At 40.9% G+C, this 13099-nt stretch overlaps 1 protein-coding gene across 1 annotated transcript in view; it reads left to right on the top strand.

Annotated features, from left to right (window-relative positions):
• Positions 1 to 610: 610 nt before the first annotated feature.
• The window catches only part of LOC106880350 (chloride intracellular channel protein 2), a 25428-nt gene continuing 12939 nt past the window's right edge, over positions 611 to 13099 (top strand). Inside the window, 1 exon segment of the mRNA XM_089342878.1 lies at positions 611 to 6620. The gene's annotated coding sequence lies outside the window, so the exon portion shown is untranslated.

Raw genomic sequence — 13099 nt, 5'->3', positions numbered from 1 at the left:
TTAAGAAGAGCATCTAGCCATAGAAACCATACCAAATCAGACTGGAGCCTGGTGCAATGGACATTAAATGATGATGATAATGATGATGAAGATCATGATATTCGATCTTCACTTTCGTTTTTATTTGTACTATTTCCAGTTCTTACGTCTGTCAAAGTTCTTTTGTCACACATCTCGTGAACTCATCAGTGACTCTGTCCCATGTGTCTCCTCTTGTCCAGCTTATTCCATTTCGTCTTTATATGCGCACACACACACACATGCACACATACACAGAGAGAGAGAGAGAGAGAGCTAGAGGCACAGAGAGAATGATAACAATGTTGACAGATTGCTTTATTAGAACATGCTTAGGTCAATGACAAACTATTTAGTTATAGTAAAGTAATGTGTAGGTGTATATGTGTGTGCGCACGGGTGACAGACTAACAGATCCAGATTTAAGGGACATTTGGCGGCTATTTATAGCAAGTCATTGAGGTTCATTCATTGGTTTATAAAGGAGTTGTATGACCTAGAGCCAGCTATAACTATGGTATTATTTGATTCTTTCACCCGCACGATTTTCACTAAGGGGGGGGGGAGTCGGATTTCTTGCATGGAATCAAGTACCCTCAACTCCTAATAAGGAGTTTGCAGCAGGATATTAGGAGGTCAGGGTACTTGATTCCACGCAAAAAATCCGAGGTTTTTTTTTTCCTAAGTGAAAATCGTGAGGGTGAAAGGATCAAAATTTACCATAACTATGCAGTCCCATGGTGTGTAGTCGGAACCGATGTCCAAGTTGTTACTACAGCTCTGCTTTACTATCGGGTTATACCATGTAGCCATACGACACAGCCGATATGTAGTGATGAATCGTACGAGGAACGAAATTCGATTTGTAGATTTGGATTTGCAACGTGAGAGAAAGGAGCAATGAAGCTCACAATCTCCTTCTCCTTAATTCAGTAGCGATGATCTGAAGTAGAAGTTTCTATATAGCTTCTTAACCGACTCGAAATAACAGTCAGATCTCCTTCAAATTACATTTAACAGTTTTGAAATTTCAAAAAGGCACAAGAAAGATATAGTCGTAAATATGCATAATAATGATAAAAATAAAAAAAAAAGGTTGGATGGTCACGACTGAAACGCTTTTGATCAGAGGCCTGTCCGATCCCGTTTAGCATGGGCAACCTTTTTCGAGAAGCGGCCCGTACGACAAAAGAATTGAAGGTAATTTTTCGTTTGCGATTGTCAATCAGAAAGTCCCGCGGTCTGAGTCAAACCAACGAAAACAACAACAGTTGTGATCTGTCTAAAGCGAAAGAATTTCTTTATTTACCTGTAAAAGGTATACATAGAGGGGACACTACAAGGGACGAACACTTACATTCTTACAAAATCGTTTGGGTTGTAATGAAATGGAAAAAATTTAAGAAATTGGATGAGAGTGAAATAAAAATATATACAATTAAAAATTAATAAAATAATGTTCCGGGTTATTTTTTATATTTAACCCGCCTGTTTTTTATTTTTCCTTTGGTTTTTTCCTTCTTTTCGTCCTGACCGCCTATTCTAACACGGCCCCATTCATTCTCAACTTCCTTACCACAGAAATCCATCTTTTCCCGAACGTACTTTGCGACAAGCACTTTTTCTCCAGACGGATCTTTCTCGACAGGTGGAAGTTGAAATAGCGTACCAACCCGTGTCCGGAGATGAAGTGACCAGTCTCAATCCCTTTCGCTCGTGTCGTCCATACCGTATCTTTCGGTATGGCTACTACGCAGAAAAACGATGCCTTCTTTTCCTTGTTGAAGGAAGAAGTCGGTACGATCTTAATCATGGGGAGGCGTCAAAACCATGTCTAGACAACCTCTCTCGAACCGGTAAGGCCGATCGGTAGCACAACCAAGCCAAGGATTTCTGGAAGTTATTCAGATACCTCGGCCCGAATGTACTTCCGAACAGGTTGGTCAGTTGCTCCTCATCGAAGCACAGAGTCTCCCCCAGGACATCGTCGGACTTATGCTCTACCAACCCCCTATAAAAATCCGCAGTGGTAACCTCGCTGCCGGTATTGCTCGTCCGAGAGAACAGAGTGAGTGCTTGTCTGCATTCTCTCTGCCATTCTCCCAACCTAGGTCTCCGCTTGATCCATGTACCTAGGTCCCTGGGGGACTTCAGTTGTGGAAAAAGTCGCTTGGCATGCGGTGACCACACCTGCTCACCATCTAGGTAGCACCAGAGATGTCTCAGCCTCAACGCGTACTTGCGCATCATCAACCAAGGCATCCCCAGCCCACCTTTTAAGGGTTTTTGACAGCAGATGGAGCACCTCACAAGTGGCGTTCTCTCTTTCCACCAAAAGCGAGAAAGGATCCGTTTCAACTTGGTCATCCACAAACCGAGGCAAGGCACGACGGTTAGACGGTAGGTTATCACAGATGCTATAAACACCTGTATAACCTCGGCCCTTCCTAGCAAAGATAACGTCCTACCAGACCAGGTCTGGGTTATGGCCATCATCTTGCCCGTCACCTCGCTCCAGTTTTTCTCCACCTGGAGATCTGGTCCAAACCAAATTCCGAGCAATTTAACCGGGCCTTCCGTCCAGCGTCCGACGACGCTGTTGGGAGGCATCGACTTGCCACGCCAGGTGCCGAGTTGCAAGCCGACTGATTTCTCCTAGTTAATTTTTACCCCTGCCACCGCTTCGTATCCTTTGATGGCGTCTTCTACACGAGGTAGCTGCCCTTTGTCAGACATGATGATGGTAACATCATCCGCATATGCCGTCGCACTTCTACCGTAACACAGATCGCGCGAGTCTTCCCCCATAGTCCCCAACCTCCGCAGCAGTGGATCAAGAGCCAATACATACAGCAGCGAGGACAGAGGGCAGCCCTGGTGAACCGAACGCTCGATCGCGAAGGGGTTCGAGAAGAACCTATTCACCCAGATTCGATGTTGCAATACATAGCTTCGATCCAGCCTCAGAAAGTCGGGTCCAATCCAACCTCCCGGAGGACCGCCGCCAGATAGCGATGGTCGACCCTATCAAATGCCTTAGACTGGTCTAAATTCACCAGTGCCCCTCCCCCCTTTGCCAGGAACTTTACCAACCCACTCTATGGTGTAGCGAATGAGGTGAAGGTTGTCATGTATCTTCCTGGGATGGCACATGTCTGTGCCCCTCCCACCAGGTCGCCCACGACAATCCTCACTCTCTTAGCTAGCAACTTGGCCAAAATCTTTAACTCTGTGTTTAGCAGAGCTATGGGCCGAAAATTATTAATTTTATTCCCCTTGCTCGGGTCCTTCCTGATCAGTGTCACCACTCCTCGGCTCACAGATTTGGGAGTTCCCGAAAAAGTCTGGCATATTTTTATAAAATTCGTAAGGTAGACTATCCAATCCTGGCGACTTGTCTCCGGGGCACTCGGAAAGCACCTCTATAACCTCCTCGGCCGTGATCGGCCCTTCACAGCGCTCAGCGTTACGCGCCGAAAGACGCGGGCCGCCGGAAGGCATCCCCATGGTCCAGCGCCCTGCTCCTCCCGAACAACGCGACAAAGTGCTCGCAAAAGGCCTTGCACATCTCTTCTTGTCCTTGGATCTCCTGTCCATGCTCGTCTACCACAAACCTTATCATAGCCTCCACGCCACGTCGGGTTTCTTCCGAGCGAGCCCACCCGGCAGCGTTGGTACCATTGCGGCCCAGTGCACGTATTTTAGCCCGGACTCTGCATCCTTCGTGTTTGGCATTGAGGTGTCGGTCCAGGGCCGATCTCGCCACCAACACTTGGGGTGCAGAGCCCATCCTCAGTGCCTCTTCTAATGCCTTAACTAATTCCCTTTCTACTCTAATCTGCTCTAGACTTAACTGCTTGCTAAATCTAATCGACTCAAGTCGAATGGTTCTTTTGAGGGCACTCAACCACCGGTTGTTAATCACAGAGCCAGTTAGTGCCCTCATTACTAACACCTTAATCTGGCTACGGTAAGTTTCTCAATCCAATAGGGACTTGTTTAACTTCCAATAGCCACATCCCTGTCTATGAACCTTATCTATATGCAGCCTACGCGTCACTAATTTGTGATTCGTGTAGGGTACATAGATAAAAACTAGACTTATCTCTAGTATTTACTATTATCCTGTCTATATAAGACCTGATAGATCCGGAACGCTCGGATTATCAAGTCTGTATCGATCTGCCAGCCTAAATCGCTTTAGCAGATTGATGAGGCGTGAGTTACTCTTCCTAACATTCGAGCCTACGCTATCCAGGCGTGCATCCAGAATAGCGTTAAAATCACCTAGCAAAACTAGTGTCCTTGATGTCACAAGAAAGTTCTCCAGGCGTCGATAGAAGTCATCCTGTCTGTCTGGCTTGCAAGGCGCGTAGATGCCAACCAACCTGAAGGCCTTACCTCTGTTTATCAGATCCAGAACGACCGACTCGTCTTCTGGGTCCACGAAGATCGTACGTGTCTGCAGGGCCAAGCTTTTCCGGAGCAAAACTACAACACCTCTACTCCCCGCTCCCGGCTAGGAGACATGATTTTCTCATAGCCATTCAGGAGAGTCGAGAAGGCCTGCAGCTTGTCCAGCCTGGTTTCTGTAGCAACCATAATATCAATTCTGTGTGACCTGAGGTCGTCGAGGAGGCAAGCCTGCTTCCTCTTCGAACCCAGGTCACAGACATTTAAACACGCAATGCATAGCGTAGCCATGTCAAACACGAAAGAGAAGGAAATTCGAGCTTACCTGCTCGTTTATCTTTCGAGGGGGATTATTCTCATTATTTCTGACACAAGTTCCCCCCACCCTCCTTTCTTTCGTACAAAAATGGTTCAACCGGCGGGTTAAATACCTTCGGTAGTTCCTTCAGTTCTGCTATATCCTTTGGGTGCCCGTTCTTGAGTTCGTTGTATAGTTTTCGGGAGATTCTTCCCAACGTTACCGGGCTCATCTTATTGTCATTGACATCTAGTAACGTATTGTGATGAGGCCCAATGACCCCATCCAGATATTTATTACTGGTTTTGTATGCGATTGTCGCGGTGTCTTCTCTTTCAGGAATATCGATCGTCATCTATATAAATTGGTTTTCTTTCTTTTTGCCTTTTCCCTTCAGTTCGGGTTTCTTGATAATTTTGGTTTCTAGAACCGCTTCCTGTGTATTGGTGGACGACTCCATTCTTTTGGTTCTCTTACGTGACACCGTCTGGAAGCCCATATTTTCAGTAGACGGTGTCACAAATGACTCTGATTTCTCACCAATAGAAGCGGTCGCTTGCTGTGTAACGGCCTCCTTGGCTGGAAGTGCCGCTTCTCAGTTTCAAAAGTGGAGGTGGTCGCCCGCTCTGTCACAGTCTCCGTGGCTGGGGGGACCGTCTCTTCGTTTTTCTCTTCCTCGTCTGCTTCCTTCTTTTTTTTTGTTGTTGGGCATTTTGACCTCAGGTGCCCTTTTTTCCACAATGAAAGCACCTGGGTCTTCTTCCCTCCACATGTACTGCCAATACTGATTCTTCTACGTGTATCGTCTCGGGTAAACCTTCCAAATCCTGACTTGTTGCTTGTGCTAGGATCTCCAGAGTTTGACCCCGCTAATTCTGTGGGGTGTCTCTGGAGATCTGAACGATATTATTTTGTCTTCTCTCTTGTAGAGGAGTGTGGCAACGATCCATGTCACTACCACATCTAGGGGGATGTTCTTTATCTTTATCTGGGACGTTCTGCGTCCCAGATATAGAGGCAGAAGCATGACGTTTCCACATTGCAAGGTTCGATTTGAGAACTCTCTTGCCTTCTCAATCGACTCGAACCTTGCTTCAATGGTGGCGTATCTTGTGCCTCGGGCTAAGTACTTTATCTCGTTCACCACCGGACCGAGACACCTTTCAACTGTGCTTTCTTCAAAAAACTCTAGTCTTTTCTTTTCTACATCGTATGTTTTATATATAATTGTCTTTTCCCCCTTTTTGTCTTGTTCCTTTATTTCACTTGGTGGTGTTATCTTGCTTTCGTCGTTTTCCTCAGTAATCATTCCATAGTAAGCCTGAATGTCTTACATTTTTAATGTAATCGTTTCACGTCCACCAACAGCGGAGGGAAAATTCATTTTTATTTTTTTCTATTTTGTTCTTCAACAGAAGACATTTATTTTATAAATATTAAAAAAAAAAATATTAAAAAATTCCACAATTTTTGTTCCGAAGGGGAACGCGGTTCAAACTTAACCGCAAGCAGTAAACACAATTTATATATCCTTTCCCGTTGGGGGAGGATAACAGTTCACAATATTAACACAGACAAGAAATTTTAACAACAAGCACGATGTAACAATAAGCAGGCAACAATTCTAACAACCTTCAAGGTAAACAGAAGCAACACCCCCACCTCCTTTCACACTACCAAGTGAAATGTTCGAGATCAATCGAATCAGCCAATGAAATTCGTCGTTAAAATTCCAATCAACCAACCACCGTGCAGTATACATCGTCTTTACATTATTAGTCAGCGCCATTGTTCACAGCATCTTAATTGCTCGTCTTTCTGTGTCTCACCATAGAAATCTTGCTACTTCACTATTTCTCTGCCTTGCTGTAATTTCAGTTTATCATTTAAGGTAAGAACCTCACTTTTATACCCGTCTTTTGTTAGGTGATTTCGTTAATATGGCTCCTTGACACTTCTGCATCACTACTCTCCTGCCGCACACTAATAATAATAATAATCTTGTATTTACTACTTTTCTCATCTGTCTCCACTAATTACAACACGAGGACTGCCAACTTCTCTCTTTGTTCAACGTACACTTGTCTATTGAAATATATCTCCACACACACACGCACACACACATAATTGGGTTCATTTATGTATTTAATACACACACACACACACATATATATATACACACACACACACACACATATATATACACACACACACTGAAGAATAACAGTCTATATATAATATATAGTTAATCTATGTATACACATACACAATAACTAGGTGTAATATATATGTGTGTGTATATATATATATATATGTATATATTTATATATACACACATATATATATATAATCTGCATACATTTAATATCGATATATTCTCATGTACACGTATAAATAATTGCGTACATTTTTATCTTCGGTTCATTTATGCATTTAATATCTTGATATGAATTATATTTACTGTTCATGCAGGTGTATGGAAAATATGTAACCGGGTATATTATATCTGCAATAATAGGGGAAATACGTATCTGTATTACTTGGGTGAAGATAGTTATCTGCATTAACTGTACGATTAACTAAATGCATATATCTGCATTAATCGGGTGCATACACATCTGCATTACCTGGGTACATTTTATATCCTTATAAATTATCTGTGTCTGCATCTATGATAATTCCATGATATATATGTATGTGTGTGTGTGTGTGTACATATATATATATATATATATATATATATATATATATATGTGTATGTGTGTGTGTGTACATATATACACACACACACACACACACACACACACACACACACACACACACACACACACACACACACACACACACACACACACACACACACACACGATTACACTATCTCGTTATACTAAGCAGCAGTCCAACTAGAAATGCCATGTTTAACCCTTGGTCTGTCAAGATCGTGTTGACCTATGACCAATGCGTTATAGGTCAAGACCACCTCGTCATATATTCGTAGGGACTACATTAGCCAATGTGTTCTTCCTTAAGACATCAGGGTGTCATCTGCGGTAGATTTGGCAGTTCTAGCGAATCGATCGACTACATAGAGTATTCTGTCTCATTGTGATTCGTACCCTTTCTTTTCAAGTATATCCAACATTTCTTTGGTAAGATTTACCATTTCTTTTACATATTTGTGTGTGTGAGTATATATGCTTATACGTTTGTACGAATATGTGGCGCATATACACTGAAAAGCATTTTGAGTCGTTATTTAGTGGTATATATAAAATGTGTGTACTGTTTGATGAACGACTGCTACGGATGAGTTTAGAGCTCCTATCATGATGCAGTAAAGTGTTCGTCTGATAAACTGTTGACGACCAGCATCCAATCACACTTGGAACGTTCCTTGTAGAAGATTCAAATAACCACAAAGGTGAAACGTACGTAGGGTACAAATGATATAAACTTGTAATATTTCTCATATAATATATACACATACGTGCTTTATATTCATGCACGCGGTTCAAAATTGTCCAAAAAAACATACAACAAAAACAGATGAGGAAACAGCAAAGGTGTATTATTAGTTTGACGCTTAGTAAAAATGGAAGAGTCTGACGTTTCAAGCCTATGCTCTTCTGTGTATATTTAGCTCTCATCCTTTTTGCATTATTGTTTTCTTTGTGTCAGTGATGAATTTGACTTTGGCCATGTTAGGGCATAGCTTCAAAAGTTTGATTGATTGCATTGTTCTCCATTTTTTTGAACCACTATGTTATGGAGCCCCAAGAACAACACAAATAGTGGCAGCTTTTAGACAAGTCTAAGTACAAATACACATTTATGTACTCACACACACAACTGGTTTTTGCTTATTTTTTTTCTGTGTACTAAATTTCTCTGATAATCAACTCTTGGCTTTGGAGGGTTGTGCAGCTCTATTGAACCTGGAACTAAGCGAATGCAAGGTGCCTATGTAAACATACATAGACACTCATGTTAGTGAGAACTGCTATGTGGATACTTGACTTTTTAGAAATAACTGCAAAGTTTTTTTTCTAAAGGAAGGGCAAACACATTAGGCAAGGTTGTAAGGTTCTCCTAGATGAAAAGACAGTGCAGTTATGGCGGGAATGCTTACTTTTAACATAGGTCCACGCTATCAGTATAGAATTGGAGCTAAACAACAATGTATACATGCTTTTTACATAAGCGCATTTCTCTCTCTCTTTCATCATCATCAAAGCACTCTCTCTCTCTTTCTTTCTTTTGTCATCATCATAAGCACTGTCACACACTCATTATGGAACTTCCTATCAAACTCACTTACAAGACTTGGGTCCGCTTGAGTAGAAGACACTTGTCCAAGGTACTGTAGAGTGGGTCTGAATCTGGAACCATGTGATTGGGAAGCACACACACACACACACACACACACATTCATATATGTGTGCACATCTTATTTTTCTACTAGGCACAAGGCCCAAAATTTTTGGAGAGTGGGCCCGTGAGTTTGATTAATCCCAGTATGCAACTGGTACTTAATTTATCAACCCCGAAAGGATGAAAGACAAAGTTGACCTCGGCGGAATTTGAACTCAGAACATAATGACAGACGAAACACCACTAAGCATTTTGCCTGGCATGCTAACATTTCTGCCATCTCGCCGCCCTTATGCGTGCACATTTTAGTTTGGAATACTTAGGGTTTTTCTTGCCACAATTTCAATACAAGACTAAATTATCTTGAATTTTGACATGCACGCACAGATGTATATATATATATATTGTCTTGTGTTTCTCCACATTCTAAGATGCTAGAGTGGTATGAGGGAGTTAAGGTTGCTATCTGTAGGCACCATACAGACTGTCATTGTCTTGTATAGCTGTAATATATTGAGGTAGACTAATTAATGAAGACTTATGCCAAGTGAAAATTTCTTAGTTATTTTTGTGATATTACTTGTTTTGATTTTGGCGGTTGTTCCATGATTTTCTCCGAGACAATCACTTCACTAATTGAATAATGAGGGTAATTTATTTATCAGAAAACAAACACCAAAAACGACAAAAGGAAAACTCCATATATAAAGGAATAAATTAAGACTTGTTAAGGAAAGTAAATTTGTGTTTTATTGGAAATTCTTGAAATTGCGTATAATGACAGTTTCAAATTTTTGGTACAAGGCCAAGAATTTTGAGAGGAATAGGTTACTAGATTACATCGACCCCCAGTATTTGTCTGGTACTTTATTTTCTTTTACTCCAGAAGGATGAAAGGCTAATTTGAACCCAGAACATAAAAAGCCATTAGAAATGCCTCTTAGCATTTTGACCAACATGCTAACAATTCTGCTTACCACTTTAATAATGGTAAGAAAGTATGTGCGTGGGTGTGTAGTGTGCCTTAGATAAAGTAGGGTTGATTTTAGTAATAGCAACCTCTTCATTCACCTTTCAAGTGGTGTGTGTTTGTGTGTACCTGTGTGGGGTAAAAGTATGGCTAGTGAGAGCACATGGATGTTATCAATAAGGTGAGATTGAGGAATAAGATCAATGAGGCACAGTGGGATCATGAGCAGGCTGATTGATAAGGATTTCAAATGTAGCAGATGCACTGGATTAGGTCGTAGTAAGAGCACTTAAGAGATAAAGTCTCTCAATTGTTCAGAAGGATTATTAATTAGGATATTAGAACTAATTAATAGCCTTTGTTATGTAGGTGACCTGATCAGTGTGTTACCTTTGTTATTGAGAAATGGCTATTTTTATGTAAATTTAATGAAGTTTGAGTAGAAGATGTGGTGTTGCATGGTAGCACTGAATAGCGACACTGGAAGAAAAAAAAATGACACGAGAACATTCCACTGGATATGCAGTGTCAGTCTGTATGAATGACAGCTCAAGTGTGTTGAGAGAAAAGATAAGATTGCAATGGTAAGAACAGGTGACGTTTGTGAAGATCTTTAAATGAAAGTGTCAGAGTACGGAAGAAGACCTGGACCAAAGTGGCAAAGACTGATCTCAGGATATTTGATTCTCATTATGACTACCATGGACAAATTTATAACTGGAGTGAAACTGTATTGAATCTGACCCAAGGTAACTTAGGAAAGTACAAAGCAAAAATGTGTGTGTGTGTGTGTATATATATATAGATATATAGATAGATAGATAGAGAACCATGCTAAATGAGACTAGAGTCCTGGTTCAGCCTCCCAGCTTACCAGCCCTGGTCAAACTGTCCGACTAATGCCAGCATGGACAATGGACATTAAATGATGATGATGTGTGTGTGTGTGTGTTTGTAAGCAGATTTAAAAATAACAGAACATTTATTAATGGTATGACACTTTATTGTGAAGATGAATTTAATTTAGGTTTTACTCTCTCCAGCCTAGTGGTTAGAATGTTGTACTCATGATAATTAAATCATGGTTCTGATTTCCAAACCAAGCAGTGTATTGTATTCTTGAGCAAAATACTTCATTTTATGTTGCTCTATGATCATTTCAACATCAGACATGTGGCACATTTGTGCACCTGTACAGGCAATGTCTCTTTGATGGAGGGAATGAGATTATGTGAACTCAAACATTTATTCACTATAAGCAAATCAGCTGTGGGGTTGTTTAGCAAGAAATTGCAGAATCGTCATCTAACAAGGGGAGAGTTCATAATAAATATATACACATATATGCAGACACACAAGATCATTCTGATGTTCAGTTTTCCATGCTTGCGTAGATTGGATGTAATTCATTGAAGTAGGTTTTCTACAGCTGTTTCCAAGCAAGGTAATATTTCTCCATGGGCCAGACATATATTAGAAATAATGACACTGCTTGTACGACAATCATTTGCAACTATCATGTGATGTCAAGAAAAAGACAAGTGCGTATGCACGCAAGCATACACACACATACAACAGTCTTTCAGTTTCTTATTTCTTTACTCCCAGAAGGGCAGTCTTTCAGTTTCCATCTACCAAATCCACTGACAAGGTTTTGATCAACTTGGGGAACTGAATTGGGACCATGTGCTTGAGAAGTAATGCTACACATCTGCCCATAATGATGTGTAGAAGTTATCCTCAGATTAGAGAAATGACCTGAACATGATGATTGGGAGTGGACCTCATTAAGAGCAGTCAAAGTACAAGGTGGTGGTAATAAAATGGGTGACTAAGCCTACTATTTCTACACTCACGCACATTCACACAACTTCACACGTGTGTTTGTGTGTGTGTATATATAGCCTTTTGAGTAGATTGGAATTGAAAGAAGGCTGTTGTGTGTATGTGTGCTTGTTTGTATTCCCTTGTCTTGACATCACCCTGTAATTGTAAATGCGTATCCCTGTCATGCAAGGAATGTCCTTTGTGTCCAATCTTCTGTGAAAACCTCATATCCAGCCATGGGGAGAAATATTACCTTGCTTGGAGACAGGTGAGAGGTGATGACAAGAAGGGCATCTGATCATAGAAAATCTGCCACAAAGAATTTTCTCTGTAAGGATGAAAAAGGGGTCATTAAAATGATTGATGGTACATACATTCATACACTTGGTATGTATACATTTATATAAATAGGGAAGCTTTCATTCACTCGTATATTAATACGTGTACACACAACTATTCATTGATATGTAATTGATTTTTTTTAAAGATATGAAATATCTTAAATGAAAAAGTTATGATTGCAGTTTCAGTGGTGGTGAAGTAATATTTCCTCATGGCCAGATCTGTTTTCACGGATGATTGGAAACAAAGGACACTGCTTGTATGACAGTAATGTTTGTTTATAAATATAGTGATGTGATTTCAAACACAAGGATGGAAGGTGGGGACACCTACCATATATTCATTGGGCTTTTTTCAGTTTCCTTTCTCAAGACATTGGTCGACCTGAGGCTATAGAAGAAGACACTTGCTCAATGTGCCATACAGTGGGACTGAACCCAAAACCATGTGGTTGGGAAGTGAATTTCTTAAGCACATGGACACGTGCACCTATGTCCCTTTATACCCTGTTAAAAATCTCACTGCAGTCACTTTTACCTTTCATTGTTTAAGTAGACATCAGCTAGATTCTGTAAATTTGTGACCTGTATATGATATACTGTGATTGGTTGTATACTCAAGTGATGTCTTCAATAACATTGGCCTATAAATACTCACATGGCAGCTTGGATAACAGACATTCAATGGTGATGGTGAAACAAATGTCTGGAGTAACATTAGGTAGACTTCATTTACAGTGATTGTAGGACTGAGATGCCTGGTGCACCTCAAAAACACCCAAGGACCCTTACTGGCTCCTGTCAAAGTATCCATCCCATGCCAGCATGGAAAGCAAACGTTAAATAATGACACGTGTGTGT

This window comes from Octopus bimaculoides, chromosome 26, assembly GCF_046866305.1.
Source record: "Octopus bimaculoides isolate indiv1 chromosome 26, ASM4686630v1, whole genome shotgun sequence".
Taxonomy (NCBI): Eukaryota; Metazoa; Mollusca; class Cephalopoda; order Octopoda; family Octopodidae; genus Octopus; species Octopus bimaculoides.
The sequence above is the reverse complement of the archived record's forward strand: the minus strand, read 5'-3'. Positions and strand labels throughout refer to the sequence as shown.